This window comes from Taudactylus pleione, unplaced genomic scaffold (genome assembly GCF_031769625.1).
Source record: "Taudactylus pleione unplaced genomic scaffold, aTauple2 ptg000019l, whole genome shotgun sequence".
Taxonomy (NCBI): Eukaryota; Metazoa; Chordata; class Amphibia; order Anura; family Myobatrachidae; genus Taudactylus; species Taudactylus pleione.
This window is the reverse complement of record NW_028284421.1, coordinates 17,613,061-17,626,316: the sequence shown is the minus strand read 5'-3', so window position 1 is coordinate 17,626,316 and position 13,256 is coordinate 17,613,061.

Below are 13,256 nucleotides of genomic sequence, written 5' to 3'. Positions count from 1 at the left end.
CGACAAACCCAAGAAAATGTTGGGGTTGATGCAGAATTAATCAAGGCATACTGTACATTGCTCAAAAGAAATGGTTATAGAAAAATAGTATATTTTTGCCCATATAAAGGCCCTCATTCAGAGCCGCTCGTTAGCGGCAGTACGCTCGTTCCGAGCGATGTTCGCACATCTGCGCATGTGTACGGTTTTTAGTACGCATGCGCGAACCAGTCAGTGCGGCCGAAAATCGTTTGTACGCTATATAGCGAGTGCCTGCTATTTTGAGTGACAGAATGAGGCGTATGTGGGTGGTCAGGGGAAGGTGCTTGAAAACAGGGGAGTGGAATTCGAACGCAGGCGTGCTTAAAGGTCAAAACGGGCGTTTTAAGGGTGTGCATAATTAATCCAGCAGCGTCATTGACCACGTCACCTGGTTTTTTTAAACTCAGAACTGCTCGCAAAATAGCGGTTGAAAAAACCAACCACAAGAATAGCGAGCAGTTCATACGCTGTACGATGTACTCGATTAATCAAATAAATAGCGGACATGACGTATGGTGCGAGCGGCCAGGGGGCGTTTTTATCAAATAAACGAGCGTATGTTTTGCTCGCTCGTTCAGACTTAGAGGTGTGAACAGACTGCAATTTGCGAACGGATCATTTGAATAGCCACCCCTTGTTTTTGAACGAACGACCGCAAATAGCGAACGGCTCTGAATGAGGGCCAAAGATCTCTATGCATCTTGAGCAATATGCCTAACCTATACAAGGTGATAAAGATACACTCCCTAACAGGCTATTTACACTTATGTGGTGGTCTGCATGGTCCTGAGTACACTGTACTTTGCCTACATGAGATTCGTAAAAGTTCATTGTGCCCAAATTGTGTTTGATTCTGCACAGCCGGATTTGCCTGCTCCCAATTTCTGAGCATGTGCAGTGTAAATTCAAATTGTTCTAAAACGCAGTACATTTTAAAGTAACTATTCGGTACAGCATTAAAGATGTATTGTAATACATTACAGAGGATTAATTCCTTTTTGTTTACAGAACAGATGATAAGCCTGCAAATTAATTATGCCTTTGGGATTTATCTTATACAGTGTTTCGTGCTCTTGTGGTTGATTTCCTTTGTCACAGAGAGGACAAAATTGTAAAAAAAAAATAATCAAAACAATTGTATAAAGAAATGTCAAACTTATTAATTTGTAAAACAAAAGAGAACTGAGAAATTATAAACTGTATTACTAGTTGTCAGAATGGTGTCATGAAGTAGTACTGGCCAAGTAATAAAATATATGTTCTGTCACAATATCAGTGTAATTTAAGTGAAGTGTGGTACCCTGGTACCCGTGAGGATCTGTAAATTACAATCACTGTGCCCAACCATAGAGTTTTGCATGGATATTGCAGAGCTGCACCACCATGACAATGGTGATTAGGAAGATAAAAGAAGCCTGTACAGTAATAGATGTTTCATATACACATTCCATACACTGTAATACATGTTGCTGGTAGGAACACTCCATTTCCTTCACTTAGCTGGAGGTAACAATATTATAGTGTAAAATCTATCATATCATAGCAGTATTTACAGCAGTGTAGAGGGGATTTCTTATTTGGTTATGTCTCAGAGGCAAAATTTAGAAGCACCATATTGTACATCACTGCCAGCAACTAGGGGAAGGTTTCACCACACTGCAAGATTAGAAACCCGTAAGGCCAAGTCATGCGAATATTGTGTCATCTTTGAAATATAAGTCAGTTATCGTTGTCATGTTCATTAACTGTAGTCCCCCATAGTACAGTATGTCTTGTTTTTCTTAAATACAATGCTTTCTATGATAGTTTCTATATTAAATACATATTGATAGTAGTTTCAGAGTGATTGTCTAGATTGTTACCTATTTGGCAATGTATTGTTCATCAGCAGTATATTTCTGAAATTCAAATAAATGCAACCATTTCCAGTAATGATGATAAGTCCAGGTACAGTACGGTATAGTCAGCCATTATAGGATGTTTATACTCATTTGAGTATGCTACAGTATGAATATATATGTCTCGCCATGGCAACTGATTGTTCTCTGTCTGCCTATTCACCTTTGCCTAGATTTAACTTTGAGACAGCCTTCTGATTAGGGTTTGATCTGTTTGTTATTAAGTTTGTCTGTTCCTGATATTCAACAAGTGTTGTGCTGGGTACACACTGAAAGATATATTGTCCGATCAATTGATCAGCCAATATATGGTTAACTGATCGGCAGGTGTGTACAAACGATATGTCTGTGAACAACGTCGTTCACAGACATACAGTATAGCGTTGGCCCTGCTGCTCAGCTGATGCTCAATAAGGACCTCATTCAGAGTCGGTCGTAAGCGGCCGCTCGGTCATACGCCTAACGACCGAGAAACTGAAAAAGGAAGCAATCGTACGGCCGGTCAGTCGCAACCAAAGTGATGCCCATACATGAACAATGCACCTCCTCTAGCTAACGAGTGATAGCAGCTAGCGATCGAGTCAATCGTTGTCAGTCATTGTCAGTCGCTGTATGTTAATTTTCTTCTGATGGTTGCGGCCGCTTGTGTTGTATTGTTCAAATGTCATTTAGTTCATGCTGATGTTTTACTGGTAGTGCGTTTGTAAATAAAAAAGATTTTAAACCCGGATTTTGGAATAATAATGTTGTGTTGTTGTTAAATGCATGTTGAAATTAACAAAAAACCGCATAGAATAAGCCATCCCCAGGAAATTCATTTATTCTTCTTATTCGCTAATGCAAACGCAGTTGAATCAATTACAAGCCAAGCAGTGTTATTAGCTTCAACAATTGATTATTAGCTGCTTGCATTGTGTGGCTCAAAATAGAAACATCAATCCTAACATCAATAACATTCGATAGTATCAATTGTACTCTGGGGCTTGTGAGAGCACGTACCCAACCTCAAGCTGTACGATCAGCCAGGCCTCGTACCTGCTCGCAGAGTGACGTTTTACTACTTCCGGCCTTGTATGTCATAGCAGGTAAATTATGTACGCCCCTAAAACGCCCTCAAAACGCTGAGGCATGCCTGTGTTTTCAGACCACCACCCCCGTCAACACCCACAAACGGCCTTTCATGTCAGTCAACTCTCGGAAGCCACTTCCTGCTCGTAAGCTGTATGATCTACAACATTTTGGATCGCAAAGCCTTGTAGCACATGCGCACAACTAACCGTGTGCATGCGTGGTTTGGAAACATTGGATGCGTACGATCAAGCGGCCGCTTACGACCGACTCTGAATGAGGTCCTATATCTGCAGATATATTGGTGTATCGTTCTGTGTGTATGGCCGACCTGCCGATGGATGATAGGTTGGACGTAGAGCTTGTCACCTAGAGGGGCCGTGTTAGTCAAATCATCCTCATGGAGCAGCAGCAGCAGCAGTGTGCGGCAGCCGGCCAGCGTGGGACAGGGGACACAGAGAGGATCCAGGCGCCAGAGACCACCAGAGATTTTTGAGGTAAGTAAGGCCCCCTGGGTCAGGATAGTGTTTGGAGGGGAGGCAGATGTCGGGAAGCCGGGAGGGAGCCCTCAGCAGGAGCCCCGGCCGGCGTGAGCCTTGACCTGTTTTCGGGGGAGCTGAGCTGATGAGCGGCACTCAGAGCAATAAGTGACATGCGGTCCTTGTGTGTGCCCTTCTTATCAGTGGGAGCCATGACCTGGGGGAAGGGGAGTGGGGGGGGTGCTATAATCATCCGAGGGCTGCTGTCAGCCAGTGCTGTTCCTTGCAGGTGGGGATGATGTAACATTCGGGGGGCTGACAGTGAGTGCCCCAGCTAGCACGGAGGGTTAATGCGGGTGCTCCTGTCAGCCAGAGCTGAGACCTGTGGGGGCCAGAATGTCCACCATGAGACACCATCAGAGGGAGCCTCAACCAGTGGCCTTTATAAGAAAAAAAAAAAATAATTTTAAATATATATTAATTATAAGTGTGTGTATATATATATATATATATACACACATATATTTACACACCCCGACAGCCAGAAACCTTTACTCCCTATGGTGTCGGGAATGTGTAACTCTAACCCGTAACCTAACCGTCCCTCCCCGGTGCCTAACCTCCCCCCTAGTGCCTAAACCTAACCTCCCCCCTAGTACCTATCCCTAACCTCCCTCTTCCCGCATCCTAATCCAAACACTCCCTACATGGTGCCTAACCCTCCCCCTAATGCCTATCTCTAACCCTACTACCTAACCCTAACACCCCGATACTTACCTTTGGGATGCTGGTGGTCGAGATACTGATGCTGGGATCCCTGTCGGGATTTCGGCACCGGTCTGCTGGGTGCTGACTACATCCCATGTATGTATGTGTATATATATATATATATATATATATATATATATTTGGATTGTGCAGCACACACCCATGCTGAGCCTGGGTTGGGAAGTCCTCAGGCGGACATTTTAGAAGATCATTATTATAAAAAAATTGGAGACATTAATATGCTGTTAAAAAAAAAAACCCTTCCCTACTACCATCTTCTTAATATCAAAAAATATTTTTGAGGAATAAAATAATTTAGATTTTTTTATAAAGGCTGTCTGAGGCTTCTCCACCCAGGCTTGAATTCATTATGGGCATGTGCTTCAGCAATGAGAGAGAGAGGGGCAGACGGACAGGGAGAAGGATGGACAGGAACAGAGAGAGACTGATGGACAGGGAGAGAGAGATGGATAGACTGACGAGAGAGAGAGAGTGTGTGCAGTACTCTTTATGTGCAGTAAATGTAATAAATTGTACTAATCCTGATTTCTTTAATTTAACAGTTCCTTCACTCAAGCCACAACATTTCCAATTATTTTTTTCAAGTATTGGGCTTCTGGAAAACTCCTAAAAGGTACGTAATGTACATTTTTTTTATTATTATTATTTTCAATATATTGACAAAACAAATAGATATATTTTTATAAATCTATATAAATATATAAAGGTATATTTACAAAAAGAGAGAGGGACAGAGGGCGAGACAGTGATAGACATGGAGAGACATGGAGGGACAAGGAAAGACATGGGGGGACAGGTAGAGAGGGACTGAGATGGACGGTCTTGGAGAGGGAATCGGTATTATATCCCTCCGAACGCAAGCCAGGCGGATGTAATACCGATACCAGAAACTAGAAAGGAGAAAATCCCGGCAGCGTAAGTATCTCATCTATAGCTAACCTTTCCCCCCTCTTAACCCTCCCTTGGTGGTGCCTAACCCTAACCTCCCCCGGCAGAAGTGCCTAAACCTAACCCCACCCTTCCCCTAGCCTAACCCAAATCCTCCCGGTGGGTGCTTGACCCTAAGTCCTTCCCCCCACACAGAATTTTTCAGAAGGTGAATACTTAGTTTTGAAATGTTGTGGATTGAGTAAAGGCACTGTGAGGTTAAGAAATCAAGATGAGAACAATGTATTAAATGTATTACATTTACATACAGAGTACTGTGCTCTCTCTCTCTCCCTTTCTGACCATCTCTCTCTCTCCCTGTCTGACCATCTACCTCCCTCTCTCCAAGGCCGTCCTTCTCAGTCCCTCTCGCCCTGTCCCCCATGTCTTTCCCTGTCCCTCCATGTCTCTCCATGTCTCTTCCTCTGTCTCGCCCTTTGTCCCTCTCTTTTAAAAATATATCTTTATATATAGATTTATAAAAATATATGTTTTGAAGTGGGCAGTAGGAAAGGCTTGCAGCGTGGCTAACGAGGACGTGATTGTGTGGACGGACATCAGGAGATCGGCAATCAGCTAAGCGTTCAGATGCTTCTTCTCCCTGTGCCTAGATTGTGAAATAAATACATACTGTGTCACAAATGTTTTATGTGACTGTTTTTAATCTTGTTCAAGTAAAATTAGAAGCTCTAATATACTTCACCATTGTGCGCCTCCTGTATTTTCTTATTTATACACACACTAGTAGCGCATGTTAATTACTGCTCCTAGTGCCACTGGTGGGGGCTCCCATTGTCATCTCTCTATAATTAATTTCCTCTGACCACCAGCCCACAGGTCACGGCTCCCCTCCAACACTATCCCGACCCCCCCTTGCCTTTGAATAAGTTACCTGAAAATGGTGGTCTCTGACAGCTGGATCCTATTTGTGTGCGCCAAAACTCCTGTCCCACGTCGCCGCACGCTGCTGCTGCTCCCAAGCTGTCTCAAGGAGAATGATTTACCTAACCTGGCCCATCTAGTTGACATACACATATACTACTGTTCTTTCCTGGTGTAACTCAGGTAAACATATACTACTGTTCTCTCCTGGTGTAACCCAGGTACACATATACCATACTACTGTTCTCTTCTGGTGTAACCCATGGGCATATACTACTGTTCTCTCCTGTTGTAACCCAGGTACACATATACCATACTACTGTTCTCTTCTGGTGTAACCCATGAGAATATACTACTGTTCTCTTCTGGTGTAACCCATGAGCATATACTACTGTTCTCTCCTGGTGTAACCCAGGCACATATACTACTGTTCTCTCCTGATATAACCCATGGTCATATACTACTTGTATCCTGGTGTAACCCAGGCACATATACTACTATTCCACAGAAAAAAAGAAAATAATTCTGTCCTGGTGTTACCAAGGCTCATATACTACTGCTCTCTTATGGTCTAACCCATGGGAATATACTACTGTTTTCTCCTGGTGTAGCCTAGGCACATATCCTACTGTTCTCTCCTTATGTAACCCAGCCTCATATACTACTGCTCTCTCCTGGTATAAACCAGATGCATAAAAAGGATCAGATTATGTGTTGTGTGGACCTTGAGGACACTAAATTGTGGGGGGTACATCAATAAATTGCCACGGCCCCACACAGTAACTACTATGCCCCTTACCTTGGCTCCAGACACTCCACTGACTGTCAAGGTCGTGGCATACTACATCATATCTGCTACACTGCTGGGAATAGACTCCAGCAGCATAGCAGACATGATTTTGTACACTACCAGGAGCAAACGCAAAATTTTGAGTGGGGGGTTAGAGAGAGAGAGAGAGAAGGACTGAGGGGGGGAGAGAGTGGTGAGTGAGGCAGGGAGGGAGGAGAGGACAGAGAGAGAGAAGTGGTGAAGGGAAGGGGAGAGAGATGGAGAAGTCATGAGGGAGATTGAGAGGAAGGGGGAAGAGAAAGGGAGGGAGAGAGGGAAGGGACACGCACAGTTACACACTACTACTTGTTGTGGAATCAGGCTTCTGATGGGGGCAGGCAATACACGAATCACAGCATTATGTCAACAAGGGGCAAGGCTTCCATCATCAGCCATGGCCCATCAGTGACTGCTGCCTATCACTGCTGCTGCCGGGAGCCGGCCATAGACTGTCCAGAGTGGCCCTGAATTCTGCAGCAATGTGGGTGCCCCCGATGTGTAATCCGTCCCAGTGCATACACTACTTATACTTTACAGTATTACTATATTGTTTGCAGCTTCAAGTAGGAAGCAGAAAATTAAATTTTTTAAACTGTGACGTAAAGCTGCACTAATGTGGCCACCATCTTAGGTTTCCAAAGCCACACTCCTGACCCATATAATCATCTTTTATCTAAATTTATATCTAAATATAGATTGTATTTATTTGCCTCATGACGCAAGGTACTATGGGCCTAAATCGTTATGAATCGCTATTGCGATCACATCTGCGATTATGTACGCAGACACACTGCGAAAATATGCTAATATTTGCAATTGCAATGCCGTCGCAGCCCAAAAGAAAGACGCACACTTCCTCTTACATATGTAATACGTTGCAAGTCCGCAAAACTGCCGGTAACATTGAGTACCATCGGAGCCTCACGCTCATTTACAACAGCTCTGACCTTGCTAACCTCATCGCACGCAGTGTAAGCTCAAGCTGCGCTGCGCATGCCATCGCAGTGGCTAATTCATGCACACCCCTGTAATGGCGTTCAAAAGCAATCTCGCCGGCGCTTCTCCAACCCTCCCCTCGTCAACACCCCCAAACGGTCACTTCCTATCACTCTGCAATGGGTCTGTGCGGTCACTGCGATCGCATTGGAGCCCACGAGTACTGCGATGCTTGTGCAGTATATAGCAATCGACCGTCTGCATGCATAATCACAGTTGCGATCCTTAATGAATCAGGCCCTATGACACAGATGCTGGTACAGCAGCAGAGGATAACAGGAGAATAGAGGACCTATTTCCTTTCCCTGTGTGCTCTTCAATAGGCCAGCCCACTATGTAAATTACAGGAATATTTGGCACATTTCACAAAGTGTGTATGGAGTAAAAGATTAATTGGCCAATGTCCTCACAATAGATATATCTGCATATGGCAGTGACGATTAATCAGTGTGTATGAACAACCGTCATCTGCAGATATATCTGTAGATCCGTCGATCTGTAGATATATCTTTTAGTTTGTAGCCAGCTTTGGAGTCTGGACCTGATTCTGACCCAGTCGCAAGCGCTGTGTGCGCTCGCAACCGGGCCGATGGTGGGCCAGTGCGCATGTGCACGACGGAGCCGGCTCCGTCGTGCGCATGCGTGAGACTCAGAGAGCGACGGGCACTCCGTCGCTCCGGGTCTCGTACCAAAGGGGGCGTGCAGTCGATGTTTAGTGTAGGAGGGCGGGCCGGGGGGGTGGCTGCCCAAACAGAGGCGTTCTCGTGTGAACGTCTCCGTTTGGGGGCGGCCCCACTGATCACGAGTGATGTCAGTGGGAGAGATTTCGGCTCTGTTAGAGCCGAAATCTCTCTGGGGCTTGCGGCAACGAGACCCTACCACAAGGGTCTCGTCGCAAGCCCGATGGTCGCGATGGTCTTGACCATCGCGACCACCTTCCTGGCCGCTCGCTATAGCTGTGGGTGGTCACCCACAGCTATGCGAGCGGCCAGGAGGCCGTTCTAAAAAAATAATAGCCCTGCCCTGATTCAGAGCCAGCGCTCTGTCAGAGCGTCTGGCTCTGAATCAGGGCCTCTGTTCCTGATATTCAACAACTGTTTGAGTATTTAGTAATACTCTCTTTAGATAGTATTACTTAAGCTTATTTATCTGTTTGTCAAAAAGATCTGCTAGAGATGAATATCATGAATGGCCCAGTTGACATTACAACGGCATTAAATGTATCCATTTGCTATTATACAACCTAGAATATACACACACACGCACACACAAACACACACATTGAGCTGTTTTTGTTCCTACAGTACTTTAATAATTCTATCATTAACAGTCACTGACATTGAGGGAATGAATAAGAGATTTGGTAGCCTCTAGTGTCAGGAAGGGCCTGCGCTTGGAGATAGGTGAAAGTGGCAGTATTTATAGCTAGCCTGAAAGGTTGGTAAATGGAGAGAGAGTAATAACAACCAGGCAGCAGACATGCAGAACAGGAGAGAGGACAGTGTTAAGCACAAAAATGAGATGGTAGGGACAAGGTGTCCTGGGGTGGTGTAAGACAATTAGCAATGTTTTAGATGTGTTGAGTTAAAAAAAACATCAAGTAATTGATAGAAGAAAGACAGTAATGAGAGTGAGAGTGGAGGGGAAGAGGTCTGGGGAGGATACATAGATTTGTGTATCCTCAGCATAAAGGTTGGAAATGAAGACCAATGAAGCTGATGAGAACACTGAGGGAGGAGGTATAGAAACAATAGGGGTCCAAGGAAGTGGAATAGAGGGGGAGATAGATTTGGAGGTAGAGACAGAGAAGGAATGATTAGAAAGGTGTAGTAGGAGGACAGCCATGGGAAAGGAGTGGCACAGGTCCCAAAGAAGTGGGGGGTTTGAAGGAGGAACAGATAGTCAACAGTGGTAATGGCAATGACAGGTCAAGAAGGATGAGAAAGTAAAACTTACCCTTAGACCTAGCAGGGAAAATATAATTGGTTACAGTACCTTAGTTTCCATGTAAGGGAGCCAGGGGGATATTTAATAAAGCTTGGAGAAAGATAAAATGTGAGATAAATTAGATAAAATTGTGAGAGATAAGCACCAACCAATCAGCTCCTAACAGTCACTGTAGAGGCTGTGTTTGAAAATTGACAGGAGCTGATTGGTTGGTGCTTATCTCTCACAATTTTATCTCTCTCCATGCTTTATTAAATCTCCCCCTGAAAGCCAGATTGTAATGGGTCAGGGAGGGAGTGTGAAGAAAATAAGATATATATTGGATAGTAGACAGGGCACTCTATGAGTTTGGAGTCAACTGGGGAAGAGAGATAAGGCAATAGTTTTAGAGGGAGTCAGGATCTATAGAGGTTTTTTGAAAATGGAAGAAATTAATGCAGGTTTGAAGGATGAGGGAACAGTACTAGTCAAGAGAGAGAGAGGTTAAAGAGGTGGGCGAGTTTGGAACAAGTGTAGAGAGAGAGAGGAGGAGGTGGGAGGAAATCAGGTCAAGGGGGCAGGTAGTGGGGGAGGATGAGGAGAAGCATAAATGGACTTCATCACCAGTGGCATGGGAGAAGAAAGGAAAGGGTAAGTTGTGGGGGAGAAGGATTAGAGGAGGTAATGTCCTGACAGACTTTAGCAAATTTGTAGTAAAAATAAGTAGCAAAATCAAGGGCTGTGATAAAAGAGGATAGGTGGGAAGAGAAAGGATATAACTGACGGTGACGAAGAGTCATTGGTGATTCGGAGAATGAGAGGAGATGCTACTCAGGAGGAATGGAGATGGAACTTGGTAGCATGTGCACATGATCTCAACTAATCGTCTAAATCATGTTGCATTTTTGGTGGAAATTAGATGCAGATCCAATGCCAACATGGCTGTCATGGCTTTAGTAAGCCCCTGAGCAACAGGATGATGGCTGGGAAACCTGCTTTTCCTTTCAATTAATTTTACAGATAATTACTAAAAAGTAGGTCTAATATTGTATCTCTTCTGTGATAAAGTTTGACCCCCTGCAGCAGCAGCTCTAGTGTGCAGGGATTCTTATTAGGAATCATGGATTGCATTAGAGGAGGCAGTTTGCATTTCTAAATTGGATGTGAAGGAGGCATAAAGCAGTTATCCATGCTACTGGCAGCTGATGCTGGATGCTTGTTTTACATGATTTACCCTGTTTTGGATGTACAGACGTGTCCTGCTACATCTTTGCTCTATACGCCATGTAGCGCGCCATGCTAGGCGCGCCATGCCGCCGGTATGCTGCAGTAAGGCGGAACATAATGCACTGAAGAGCTGGACTGTATAATACAACTTTCTGTCCACCAGATGCTGCTTTTTCTAAACTGCACAGCGCATGCGTGAAATTGTCAACAAAACTTTTGCTGACGGAACCTGTCTTTCATTACACTATACAGTAGTATTGGACTGTGTTCTGTCATGAGTGAACAATGGACATCAGTGTTTTTGTTTGTTATTAATTCTTTTGAATCTTCACTACAGGATTAAAAATAAATTACTTGGTGTGTGAGTTCTGTCATTTATATATATACGTACAGGTACAGTATCTGTGTTGGCCAGAAGACACACACCCAGCATTAAAAAAAGACAGAGCAATGGAAGTTCAATATTCTTATGGATCCCTACTGAACTCAATACATTGCTCTCAACCTCCCACCACCTGGCATTTCCATGAACTAATGTTGCAGTTTTGGAGGTGACACTACACTTAGGGCCTGATTCAGAGCTGCTCGCTCTGACAGAGCGCTCGCTCTGAATCAGGGCCGGGCTTTTTTTTTTTTGGAGCGGCCTCTTTGCCACTCGCATAGCTGTGGGTGACCACCCACAGCTATTGCGAGTGGCCAGGATGATGGTTGTGATGGTCAATACCATCGCGACCATCGGGCTTGCGACAAGACCCTTGTGGTAGGGTCTCACCCATTGCAAGCCCCAGAGAGCTTTTGGCTCTAACAGAGCCGGAAGCTCTCCACTAACATCACTTATGATGTCAGTGGGGCTGCCCCCAAACGGCAGGTGTTCTCATGGGAACGCCTCCATTTGGGCATCCCCCCCCTGGCCCGCCCACCAAAAGGGGTGAGCTGTCACTCAACATCGACAGCTCGTCCCCTATGGTGCGAGACCCGGAGCAACGGAGTGCCCATCGCTAGCCGGGTCTCGCGCATGTCCATGATGGAGCTGCCTCTGTCGTGCGCATGCACTGTGGGCCACCATCAACCCGGTTGCAAGCGCTCAGTGCTTGCGACCGAGTCTGAATCAGGCCCTCAGTGCGTGGAGGTGGTGCATGGGAAGTTATAGAAGATGGCTGTTACCCTGGTGGTCATATTTCTAGTAAGTAGTATCCAAGTGGTGCTAATCTGGTATGCAAACCACATTAGTGCCACTTGGATATTATTTGATTTTTGCACTAGGATTGGGAGATTGGTGAAGGCTCTCTGTATTCATGGGCTAAAACTGTGGGTGTTTGTGCAAAAGTATAGATCTGTTTTTCACCACACAGTGGGCCTGATTCAGAGCCGGACGCTATTTGCGCTCGCTCGTTCAGAAAAAGGGGCCGGCTATTTAAATTGAGCGCTCGCTCTTTGCGGTCTGTTGACGCCTCAATGTCTGAGTGAGTGAACGAAACATGTGCTCGCTATTTTGTAAAGACGCCCCCTGGCCGCTCGCATCATACGTCATCTCCGCTATTTATTTGATTAATCGAGTACATCGAAAGGCATCTGAACTGCTCGCAGTGCTTGTGGTAGGATTTTCCTACCGCAATCATGCGAACAGTTCAGGCTAAGAAACAACCAAGTGACGTGGTCGATGACGCTGCTTTGTTAATTATGCACACCCTTAAAACGCCCTTTTTGACCTTTTGGCAAGCCTGCGTTCGGATCACCACTCCCCGTTTTCAAGCACCTCCCCCTGTTACCACCCACAAACGCCTCATCCTGTCACTCAAATTAGCAGGCACTCGCTATTTTGCGAGCGATCGATTTCCGACTGCAATGACTGGTTGGCGCATGCGCATTACAACCCATACGCATGCGCAGATGTGCGAACATCGCTCAGTGCGAACTAGCGGCCGCTTACGAGTGGCTCTGAATCAGGCCCAGTATTTCTAGTAAGTGTAACAGCCATAGGGCTCTATTTACTACAATCCGCATATTGAATGCAGATTGTTGCAAATTCAAGCAATATCACAGGGATTTACTACAAATCCCTTGCAGGGACAGAGCTTGCGATAAAGCTCTGTCCCTGCGAATCCCCTCCGCACACTAGTTACGGTATTTTCACAAAAAAATACCATGACAAAGTGCCCGCACATGCGCCGACCAACTGCTGCTGCTACCCCCCGGCACTATGCCTCGCCCCGC